The sequence below is a fragment of the Myotis daubentonii genome, chromosome 13 (genome assembly GCF_963259705.1).
Source record: "Myotis daubentonii chromosome 13, mMyoDau2.1, whole genome shotgun sequence".
Lineage (NCBI taxonomy): Eukaryota > Metazoa > Chordata > Mammalia > Chiroptera > Vespertilionidae > Myotis > Myotis daubentonii.
Window position 1 is genome coordinate 14,845,027 of NC_081852.1, and position 12,208 is coordinate 14,857,234.

A 12,208-nucleotide genomic window follows, 5' to 3' on the forward strand; every position below is an offset into this window, starting at 1 on the left:
CCATCCTGACTGCAGAGTTCCAGGTGCAGCTCCCTCTGAGGCCTGGAAGAGTAGGCCACTCCAGCCCCAAGGTCACCATTGCCCCCTCTTCTTTCTACAGCTCTTAGGGTGTGGAGCCTGGCCTCTGCTCATTCAGTTCTCCTTGCCCGGCTGCACCAATATTCCCACTGAGTCCTCAGACTCGGTTCCTGCCTCTTGTCCTCCCCACCCCCCAAGCGCGCGCGTGCGCGCGCACACACACACGCACACTCTCTAGCATAAGATGAGTAGTTGGACTCTGGAGTGCAGTCTTCCCTTTTACAGATGAGAACACAGCAACGTTCTCAGTACAGAGATGAGAACAGAGGCTCCCAAAGGGGAAGTGACTTGCCAAAGGTCACACACTAATTTGACACCAGATCACAGACATGATCACTTGAGGGCTAGGCCCCAACAGCCATGTTTCCACGAAGAGTGTGGGAATTATCTGGGCAAACTTTGTAAAACCAAAGCCCAAAGCCTTACCCCGGAACTACCAATCCGCCAATGTGACTGGGAGCCTTGGCCTCCTGGGATGTGGGTGTCCTGGCTAAAGCCCCTAATCAACACGCATGCACGAAGTACCCACTACTGCCCCAGGCTGGTCACTCAGAAGGCCTGGCCTGGCCCCACGGTGGGTGGGGGCAGTGGGAGAACCCAGCAGAGTTGTGAGAGCTTGGAGAGGCCCCTGCAGCTAGCTCCAAGCTCGAGTGGGTGCCATGGCTGGGGCTATTGAGAGGGAGGTAAGGGCCTACTTCCTAAACCTGCTCAGGCAGGAGGATAGCAGAGTGCCCGGCAGGCCCAGCCCAATGCTCTGGGCGGCAGAGGTCAGTCAGTTTTGAAGGGCACACAGGACAAATCAGACAGACTCTGGGGAACAAGAGTGCTGTGGGCATCCCCAGCGGAGGGGGTGGGGGTGGAATCCTGACTCCTGGGAAAAGCACAGTGAGCAGGAGCCTTGAACACTCCCCCTACCACACTCAAGCCTGGAAAGCTGGGAGTGTCCCCAAAGGTCCCCTTATCCCTCAAGCTCCGCTGGATGGGCCTTGAAGACCCACCTTCCGGTGTGCTGGGACCCCTGGCCAGGAGCCACCCCCAGTCAGACCTCCCCTCCAGTCAGCTCAGGGGCATGGAGAGCTACAAGCTGCAGTGAGCCTGATGCTGGGCAGAGGTGGGCACCTCAGGACACAAGGACAAGGCCAGAGCAAGTGACCTCACCTGAGGGTCGGAGCAGGAAACTGAAGCAAAGCACTTATTCCTCATCTAAGTCTCAAGTTCAAAATGGCAGACTGGAAAGTGGGATTTACAGTGCACCGCGAGGGCCTTAGCTTCATGCACACTGCGCTGCGTGTGACCTTGGGCAGGAAGGCCCTTCGCCCACCCGGGCAGGGGCTGCCTGTCCTTCCCTGGCTGCGGTGAGTGGCCAGGCGCTCCCTGGGGAGCTGGAAGTGGATTGGGGAAGGGGCCTTGTTTTTCCCTGAGCAGGCTCCCTCGTGGGCTGCTGCTTCTCTGCCGGCCCCGGAGACTTTGCTCCCGCAGCTGCGGCTTCTGGGGAGCGTGGCACAGTCATGGCCCATGGCATGAGGGGCAGCACGCCCTGGCAGGGTGGGAGCAAATGTCCCCAAATTCTCCTACCCCAGGGCTGGGGCCTGTGCACCTTCTCTGGGGAGGGGCTAGCGAACCTGGCCACAGGCCCACTGACAGTCCTTCCCCGTGGGGAAGAGCCAGTCTCTCCCTCAGGACCGTGTTGATCAGGTAAACACCTCCCTCGCCCGGAGCCTCGCTCCCTCTCCTTCCAGCTCTGCCAGCTCAGAACTCTCTGTTCCCGGACCTGGAGCTGAGCTGGCTCTCCCGCCCGATCGATGGGTGAGTTCACAAAGCCTGACGCCTACCAGGCACCACAACAGTCCTGAGGGAGGTCTGAGGCTGTTCCTGGGACGGCTGCCTACCCTTGCCCCCTGGCTGACCTCAGCTGGGTGGCGGAGCCCTGGCAGAGGAGTCGGAGAGCTGGAGCTCATGCCACTTCCTGGGTGACCTTGGGCAAAACAGAGCCTCAGCTTTCTCCTGGGCTAAATGGGAGCAGCTGGCTTATCCGTATCCCCTCACTGGGAGGCTGTCAAAATAAAGTGCTAAGAAAATGGAAGGCGCCTTTATCAAACGGACTCACCCTGCACGGCCACACCTGTGGGCTCTTGGACTAGTGTCCTCAGCTCACTTCTGTCCTAAATCTCCGTCCTTCTAGGCCAAAGCGGTTCAGAGGAACTTTCTGCCACAGTGGAACATGCTCTAATCTGAGCCCTAGGGTGACAGCCACCAGCCACGTGCGGCTGCTGAACATCTGAGATGTGGCGAGTGACGACCATCCTGGCTGCAGAGTTCCAGGTGCAGCTCCCTCATCCTTCCTCTGAGGCGTGACCCAGGAAGAGCCACCAGGAAGCTCCCAGGCGGGACTCGGGCTGACCATCTGTGGGAGCGCCTCTCAGGCTGACTGGCCGACACCAGACTGGGGGCTCATCTCAGAGAGCCCAGGGACTAAGCATGGCCCGGCTCTTAGTTCTCAGCAAACACCGACTTCAATCCAGAAGTGCTCTTTCAATCCCTCCAGTGCCTCCCACTCCAGTAGGGAAAACAGCCCTGGACCAGCTGTCCCCTCATTCCGTCACTCAGCAGTCATCGAGCATCCACCACTTGCCGGGCACTGTGATTGGCACTGGGGGAGACAGTGATGAGTGACACATGGCCCCTGCCTTCATGGAGCTCACAGTCAAGGCCTTGCTCCAGTCCCAGTGATAACTGGCTCCTCCATCCCCTACTGGGTGGTTGACCTCAGACCCATCAGTTTCCCAATTGAAACGGGGGTGGGGTGGGCAGGGGGGGGGGAGGCAAGTCCTAAGTGCACAGACTGTGGTGAGAACTAAGAGGCAAGAAGAGATAGGTGAAGGGGCATTAGGAAGCAAGTATCAAACTCAGTGCTGGCTGCTGCTTCCGGTAGAGACCCAGATTCTCACCAAAGCATTGCTGTTCGGTGGTTTCTCACTAAGGAAGTTCAGGGTAAAAATAGCTCAGGAGGGGACTTGAATCCAACTAGTTCGGGGTAGTCACTGCCTGGCTACTAAATAAGAAAAGGGAAGAGGTGTATTAGTAGCCACATGGATCTCAAGACTCACTGTCCCCCCCCCCCTTCTAAAGCCCCCAACACACAGTGGGACAGGGCCTTTGGCCCTGTATTGGATGGGAGAGGGGTTTCACGTGCAGAGCCCCAGAACTGGAGAGGGGCTTAAGTCCCCATACACCACCTGGGTCACCCTGATTTCAGGATAGTACCACCTTGCCCTCTCCAGCACTTCCCAGCCAGATTTCTGGCCCACTGTAGCCCACTCTCAAGGATAGGCCTTTAAGAAGCACTCTGGCACCAACTGCTTACCAGCTGCCCCACAAAACCTTCCTGCTGAAGAAGGCACAGCCATGCCCAGTGCCCATCTGGCAGTTTGGCCTAATAATCAAGGGCAGGGGACCCGGGCCCCCACCCTGAGAATGAAAGTCTCCTGAAGCCCATCTAAGGAGTGCCATCTACCTGCACTGGTGCAAAGGGTTAGGGCAGGGAAAGTCAGATCCCTGCCCTCTTCTGGTCTCACCCAACCTGGTTTCCAGTTGGATCCAGGAACTGGGACCTAACTAGCGCCATGGGTAACAAGACTTATAAGATCCAAACACCAAAACCACTGGCTCAAACCTCCTTTTAGCCCCAGGGCAGTGATCTGAGAAACCTACTGTAAGGTCTTAAAGATCTTTACAGGCTGGTGTCAGGCGCCCCAGAAAGGCCCCTTCCTGCTCTCCAGTGCAAACCTTTCTCTTGCCTCCTCCAGCCGACCTCCCTAGCAAACACTTGTCAGAAGTCTGTTTTGCACCTACCTCCCCCCCCACCCCAAGAGAGCCCTGCGGAAACGGTGGCATCACCAGCCACGGCGGGGGGCTCTGGAGGCTTTCAGCATTAGGGCAGCACCCTGACAAAGGAGCAGCTTGAAGTTAAGGACCCTTGGCCGCTGCCTCCGCGGAAGGCTTCCTGGCCATTCTTTTTGCAATAGGAGCCTATTGAGGACTGAGCCTTGTAAAATGTCTGCTGGAGAGCCAACACTTCACCTTCGGGGAGAGGGTTCGGGGGAGCCCCTGGCCCCGGGGAGAAATGAGGACCCCTTCTGTGGGCACACAAAACGGCCCGGTACACGCCGGTGCCACTCTCGCGGCCAAGCCTCGGGCTGACACCATGCAGCACACGGCGCTACCCACAATGCACCGGCCCTCTCTGTCACACACAGGCACGCACACTCACCCCGGCTCCCGGAGGGAGCCCGGCCCGCGGGCGACCCGGCGCCGACCCCTTCAGCCATACACTTACCTGGAAGTTGCACCGGCCGCGGTCCCGCCCTGGCGCCCGCGGTGGGCTGGGGCCCCGCCGCCCCGGCCGCAGCGAGCGACTCTGGGCAGGTTTCAGCCGGCGCCGAACAAAGGCTGCACGCAGGCAGCGGGCGCCGCCTGCATCCCCGCTCCGCGCCCGGGCGGCGGCGGCGGCGACGCGGGGGCCCCGGCAGCTGCGGCGCCCGCTTGCTCGGCGCAGCCCGCTCCGAGGGCGCTCCGGCTCCCGCGCTCCCGCTCGCTGCTGCCCGCCACCGCCACCGCCGCCGCCGTCCGGCTACCGCACCGCACACATCAATTATTCATCGCCCGTCTCCAGCTTCCCGGGCGAAGCCAATCACAGGCGGAGGCTCCGCTAATGGGGCCGCCGCCGCCGAGGAGGCAGCCAGCCGCGCGCCCGGGCGCAAGCGACAGCCCTCCGGGGACGGGGATGGGCCGGGGGCGCGCGGGAGGCGGGGGCGAACGGGGCGCGCCAGCGAAACTTCCCACGGCCGGCGCCCAGCGCCCGGACCCCGCCGGCGCGACCACCCACCCTGCGTGCGCCCGCGTGGGGCTGGAGGACTAGGGGGGAGGTCGCGCGCGCCGCGGCGGGGAGGGGGAAAGGGAGGGAGGAGGAGCGCGGGAGGAAGATGAAAGGCTAGCAGACCTGTCTCGGTGTCTCCAGGGAACCTCGGCTCGCGCGCGCCTTACCCGCCCCGCGAGCCTCGCCGCCCACACCCCCGCCCCCAGCCCGCGGCCCGCACTCACTCGCGCGCAGACGGCCAGCCCAGCCACTTTGCTGCGAGGGAGCACGAGCGAGTATGAATCGGAGGCAGCTCACATTTCAAACTTGCACGCAGGGGTGGTGCTGGTGCACGCCGCCGCGGAGCGAACGCACCGCCCGACCAGCGGCGCTCCTGCCTCCGGGCGGGGGCGGCGGCCAGGTCCCTTCCCCCCACCCCACCCCCCTCCGCCTAGGCAATTAATTGGAAGCGACGCTAGTGCAAGTGGGGCTCCCGGAGCGCTGTCGCCCCGAGGGGGCCACCGGTAGGGGGGATGACTTCGGGTGTCTCCCGCCTCTCCACTCCCCCCTCCCCCCCGCAGCGAATCATCCCAAGTGGTCATGCTAATGAGGGTACCCCGCGTGGTGAAGGCGGAGGAGGGAGTTGGCCTAGAGGCGGCCGCGGCCCGGGGGAGGGGAGGAGGCGGGCACGACTGGGCGATCCGGATTGCGACGTCGACTTAAAGGATTTTCGGGACGGGTTGGGGAGGAGGAGGCAGGCAGCATGGCATCTTCCCAGGCACAGGGGCCCCTGCCACCCTGGGGTTCCCCGAGTGTGGAGCCCGGGGCTGGATGAGCGGGCGCACGTACACTCGAGTTCCTCGACTTCGGGGAGTTCCTGTGCCCTGCAGCCAGCGGCGATAGGGAAGCCGGGGGCCGCAGCTGCCTGAGGCCCCGCCCTTCCCCGGGAGCTACTGCCTTCCTGACTTTGCATCCTGTGGTGGCCGTGGCCTCTTCCTTCCAGCCTGTCTGTCGCAGAAGCTCCTGGAACTGAGCTGAGCTTACCCCAGGTGTTCCCCTCCGCACCGCAGACACCCCTGGAAGCCCACCCGCTGCCCTACCCCAAAGGGCTCTTCGCCCCTCCCTCTTTGGTGGGCACTTCCCAGCACTATCATCCCCTAGGCCCCGGGGAGAAGCGATTTTATAGCCCTCTCCCCCGGCCCCGCCCACCCGCCAGTGAAAGTTTCTTGAATGGTGACCTAACTGCCCCAAACAATTAGGAAGGTAAGCGGGGCGCCATCATTCATCAGTAAAGGTAGCCAGAGCCGTCCTTAAAATCTCTGTTGGAGTGCCCTGCACTGCTCTCCCCACCATCTCAGGAAATAGATCAGGCTCACCAGCCTTTGCCATTGCATCTCCGACTTCGTTCCAGGATTACCACCCCCCTCCCACCCCTTTTCAGTCTGAGCCTCTGGCTGCCCCCTAAACCTTCCGGTGGGTCCCACTGCCCACCCTGGAAGTGGAGGAGACAAATCACTTACCCAAAAATTATTTCTTGCTCCTCGTTTGACATAAACAGTTAGCAGGCTCTAATCCCACCCACTGATACTTGAGGGGTTGGCATTTGTCATGGGGGTTTCCCCTGAGAGGAGATGGTTAAATGGACTAATTCAGACTTTATAACACTCTGCCTTTTGGACAAGAACTAGCTCCCTACAGGAGAGATTAATTGGCGTCCCCTTCCTGGGGGCCAAGCTCAGGGCCTCCAGGGGAAAATGACTAACTTCTCTGGCCAGCACAGATCCCACCTTTGCTCATCTCACCTCCTCTAAGGACTTCCCGCATCGTGGGTTAGAAAGGCTTCCTTTCGGACAATCCTTTATTTGCTGAGACATTCATTAGGGTCCTGCCCATCCCAAGCAGCCCCCCCGGGGTTTGGGGTCCCAGAGGGAAAAGCCCTATGGGCAGCGAGAACTCTCCTCTTTCTTTAGTTGGCCCAGTGCCCATTGCAGACCCTCAGGACAACATACTCCAAAGCCCAGTGCTCGGCCGAGACACCCAGAAACAGCCGGGATGACAATGTGGCCCGTCTTTCAGAAGAAACACTGAGATGGGTGTCTCGGTCCCGGTTTCTAACATTTGGTTTCAACCTCATGTCAGGGTTGCATACAGAATCCAAACAGCCAAGGCCTAACTAAGCAAGTAGGTCACTTTCCGCCTGGAACCGCCCTCCCTAGAAGTTCTGTGCGATGATAGTTCTGAGCCACCAAGGACCTGAGGTTTGGAACTCGCAGGGTCATCCTTCAAATACCCAGTATGTGTTGGTGCTATGCGGCCAGCCCCAGGCACTTAGTTCAGAAAGCCGCTCCTATAGGTTGAGCTACAATTGGTTCCTGGAATTGAGCAGAGGTTTATAACAGAGGGACACACCTGGAGGCACTGCCTGGGAAACAGATGGCCCCAACAGTCCCCCTCCCCCACCTTCCAGGGACCCACTCAGGGAAAAGCCCTAGGGTGGTGTAGAAGAGCATCGATATGCTAACATTTAAGCTTCTCTGGCCTGGGACCTACAGTTTTGTACTTTCTCCAGGTAAGAACCCCCCTCCCCCAAGTAATTAGGAAAACAAAATATTTTCAAGCTTGCATTCACCAGCCAAAGCTAGGGTTTTCAAATGCTAATTTCAAGGTTGGCTCAGGGCCCCACTCAGGCACCTCTCCTGCCCAATTGGTAGCAAGCTCTCCTCAATACCACACTTCCCAGCCTAAGGAAATCCGGGTACTCCCACCAGTTCCTGCTTCAGAAAGGCTTCTCCCTACTAACTTCACATTCCAACTCCACTTTTCTAACTTCCAAAGGTTTGCTCAAAAGCCTGGGGCCCAGAGTGGGCCGTCCCACCCCCTGGGCGCCTGCCTTGATAAGGATCTACAGGAAAGGGGCTCAGACAAAGGAGCTCCACCTCAGCGCTCAGTCGCTCTGTGAGCTCTCCGAGTGACCTCAGCGAGGGGGGCCCAGCCCGGGGAATGACTTGGGAGGCAGAAGAAAGGAAGAAAAAAGGGAGAGCTGCGCCCCGGGGCCCTGGCTCCTTGATGAATGCCCCAGAGCGCTCGAGAAGCATGACTCGGGATCAATAGCGGGTGGCTTTTCTTGCGCGTGTTTGAACTCCTCCTGCTGTGAGCCCTGTCGAGGAGGGGCGGCCAATAAATCACAGCTCTGCAGCCAGGAAGGGAGAAGGGTGGAGGGAGGATGCTGCCCCAGCTGGGTTAGCCTGTCACGTGGAACCCACCTCCACAGGACCCACCAGGCCATGGAGGGAGGGGGCTGCTCCGGTTGGGTTGGGTCGGGTGTGGGAGAAGCCCCCTCTAGGATGCCAGCCCACCTACAGAGGGATGGGGCTCCCAGACCCTGAACCAGCTGTGCAGGCCAGTAAGGAGAAAAAGGGTAAAGCCACCTAGGATGTAGGTCACCCTGGGGTGGAAAGTGGCTCAGGGCTGGGTCGCCCCAGTGCAGAGCTTTCCGGGAGGCCTAGGGGCACAGGAAAGCCAAGCTCCCTCCCCTGAGACTGAGGACCAAGAGGTGGCCCTTGGGGCACTCGGCCTTCCTGGTTCAGGCCTTGCTCATTCAGTCTCAACAAGGCTCAAGCACTCACAGGGAGCGGGAGGTAGACAGGAAGGCCCTGGGCAGGTCTGCGGGTGAGTGTGACAGGCATGAGCTCAGGTCCTGGGCCATCCACCTTCAGACAATTGGTCCTTTTCAAAATGCATGGCAGGGAGCACAGGGCCGGAGTGGGTAAAAGGACACACACAGGCCCCTGAGTGCGTCTCCCCGACAGCTCAGGCAGCGGCCCTGGGTGCTGACTCGGGCGCCGCTTCCAGGGACCTTTTTCTGGGGATTCTGTCCTCTCACCTCTGAGGGGCCGGGCACAAACTCCTGTGTCTTTTGATAATGCTGTTCCCTCTGCCCTTTTCCTTCCACCGCCCTGGTCAACCTCTTCAATTCTGCCTGTCCAGGCACAGTTGAGGTTCAGCTCCTGGCCAAGGCAGGTGTCCCCCCAGGCCTCAGAACCCTGCCCACACACTGGGACAGCAGGGGGGCACACTCCTACTTGGGACACAGAGCTGGGCCCGAAGCCGGATCCAGGCCTCTGCTGGGTCCAGAATAACACAGAACCCACGGCGACAGAGTGCTCGCTGGTTGCCAGGCTCGGGTCCAGGCACTTTCTAAGTATCAACACGCCGTCCTCACCAACAAGCCTCTCTGATAAGGTGTGATTATTGTTTCTACCCTAGAGACAACAACATCGAGGCACAGAGAGGTTTAGACCACCCGCTGCAGGATTTACGCTACCCAGCAATCGGACTGCAAGTGCACCGGTAACCATCGCACTCCATTTCCAAGATGGGCTCCGGGCCCAGGGCAGAGAGGCCGACACAGCCACACAGGGCTGTGCTGACAGTGGCGTCCCTGAGTCATTTTACATCCTTTCCAGCACACATTGCATGTCCTGAAAAAATTCCTTTCCTTGTGCTTCTTTTGTGTTTAGTAACCACCTGGCATTTGGGGGTGGCTGGGACGCCACCTGAGGTGGGCTGGGGGACACGGTAGAGGAGACCCTCCTGGGTCCGCCTTGCCACTGCACCCCTCCCCTATCCTGGATTGACCCACTACCGGGCCCTCATCCTAAGCTCAGCCTGCATTCCCGAAGTCTGCATTTGTCTTCTGCCCAGATCTTATCATCATTTCATTAAGAAAACAGAACTCACCCCTGCCCCACACCTCCTTTCCGCACCTCTGAGAAGCCCTACAATTGCGAGGTGAGTGGGGGCCCAGGAAAGCCTCCTGCCAGGCCGAAGGAGAGAGGACGGGGGAGGGAACCCAGGAACCAGGTACAAAATGGCCAGAGGTGGCTTCACTCTCCAAGAGCTGCCGCCTCGCTACGTGCTCAGCTGGGAAGGTGGCCACCCCCAAGGGTGTCTGCCCGTGCCACTGGGGTGCCCGCAGCCCCTCAGCCACCGGGATGTCATGTGGGCAGAGAAGCCAGCAAACGGGCTAGAGTGGATCAGGAAGGAACTGTCCATGTCCCCTATGAACGAGCTGTGGAGGGAAGGGACGGGTTTGGAGGCCGAGACTCAGGAAACAAGTGCTGACCAGCTGGTGCCCTGGACAAGTCACTCAGGCTTCCCGGGGCTCCGCCTCCTCGTCTGTAACATGGGAGCGAGGACACCTAGCAGCAGGTCCTAGGGAGGACGAAAGGAGGTAACAGTGATGATTCTCCAGCGGTTGGGAGCGTGCTGTTGTGGGTGGAACTGTGTCCCCCAAAGATGTTGAAGTCCTGTGACCGTGACATTATTTGGAAATAGGATGAGGCCGTTGGAGTGGCCCTTGATCCCATATGACTGGTGGACTTATAAAAAGCAGAAACTTGGAGAGAGAGAGAGAGAGAGAGAGAGAGAGAGAGAGAGAGACATGCACACAGGGAGAATGTCGCGTGAGGAGCCACATGTCAGGGACAGCAGAAGCTAGAAAAGGGGCCTGGAACAGACCCTTCCTACAGCTGTCAGAGGGGGCATGGCCGGGCCAATACCACACCCTGACCTTGGATGTCTGGCCCCCAGAACTGTGAGACGTATGTTTCTGTGGTTTAAGGTCTGTGAGTCTTTGTCACGGCAGCACCAGCAATGAATACCCACGGTGACGCTGTGACACGGAAGTTGCAGAACATCATTCTCGGCTCCTATCCCTTCCTCCAGCGACTCCGGCTCGCTCAGTGCAAAACGCGAGTACTTATGGCCCACAAGACCCCGGTGACCGGGCCCTCACTCCCCTGACCTCGTTTCCTCCCCCCAGTTACTCTGCTCCCGCCTTGCTGTCCCTCTGGCTGCCGCTGCCCCAGATGCACCCTCAGGGGTTTGCCCGGCAGCTCTTCTCTGGTCCCAGGCTCCTCCTGCCTCCTGCAGGCTTTTGCTAGGTGACCCCTTCTTGGGGAAGCCCTCCTCAGCCACACTGGCCCACCCTGCTGCACTCGTCCCTGACTTGGCTCTCCCTGCACACTTGTGACTGGCGTATGTGAATTACTCCTCTCGTTCCCTCTGTCTCCCTTCCAGAAGGCAAGCTCCCTGTCGACGGTGACTTTTGTCCCTTCTGTACAGATTATTTCGACAGCACCTGGAATGTGCCAAGCAGATGTGTGCTATTTGCTGCCTGAATGAGTGAGGGGGTCAGGAACGAATGAGTGAGCAGCAGGGTCTGTGAGCCCTGCCTCCCCTGCCCGCCCAGGTCCCCAGCCCGCTGTGTGGAAGAACACGGCTGTTTCTCAGTGGAGGCAGCCTGCTCAGACAGGAAGCTCAGGCCGGCTAACAAAGGGGCTGCCGGAGGTGGTGGGAGCGCAACACCCAGGCCTCTAATGAATCTTTCCCCATTGATTTCTGCAGTCGCCTTTGAAGGCCAGGGACAGCGAGGCAGCTCGAATGTCCATGCCTCAGCAGTCCTGGGGTTTTATTGCTCTTCCAGGACTCAGCTTTGACAGGGGCTTCCGGATGGCCCCGGGGTTGGACTGACATAAGCTCCCTGCAGTTGGAAAGGCAATTTCCTCTCCTGTTGAAGCTGTCTGTTTGTCTGTCTCACTGCCTGGCTGTGCAGCACACCTCCCGTCTGGGCTGGGGCAGCAGGATTCCACTCCTGATTCTCCCCAGACAAAGGCTCGCGCAGGCCCAGGAGGATGGCGTCCACTTTGCAGAGGGAGAAACGGGGCTCAGCAGGGAGCGGGGAGGGGGGCGGGGGATGGAGGGAGGGAGGATTTAAGGCCACACACACAGTCTGACCCAGAGCTGAGTGCAGGCTCGGGCCACACTGGGGTCGAGTGGCTGCTGGAGCCCAGCATCTGACCCCACTGTGCCCCCAGTCTTGCAGGGCCTGTTGTGTCCAGCACTTTCCCCTACGGGGCCTCTACTTGCTTTGGGGTGCTACGGTTGGTACGAGCAGAGGAAGGGTGGTGGAGAAGCACGCCGAAGCACCTCAGTATGTTCTGGGCAGCAGTAGATAGAAGCCGTACAAACGTCCCAAGCCCATTACAGCTCATCAGGAACCCGACATCACCAGGGGCACTCCCCTCCCTCCTCTCTTGACAGAGAGATGCCTGCTCGCTCCCAGCCTGCTCGCTCCCAGCCCATGGCAGCCCAGAGATCCAGTGGCTTCCTTTACGCCCCAGTGTGGTCCCAGGTGTCCCCCACTCCCTGGGGCTTTGGACTTGAGCAGACAGGCCATGTAGGAATGTCTGTCTGGGGAAAATCCAAAGTGGC

General features: G+C 59.9%; 1 protein-coding gene across 12 annotated transcripts in view; it reads right to left on the reverse strand.

Moving 5' to 3' along the window:
• Positions 1-12,208, reverse strand: part of ZMIZ1 (zinc finger MIZ-type containing 1) — a 218,695-nt gene that overhangs the window by 58,632 nt on the left and 147,855 nt on the right. The window contains exon 1 of one of the 12 annotated variants that reach the window (XM_059662241.1): positions 4,415-4,754. The exons of the other annotated variants lie outside the window; for them this stretch is intronic. The gene's annotated coding sequence lies outside the window, so the exon portion shown is untranslated. Of the gene's footprint in view, positions 1-4,414; positions 4,755-12,208 lie in introns of those variants that run through there. 12 annotated transcript variants of the gene reach the window in all.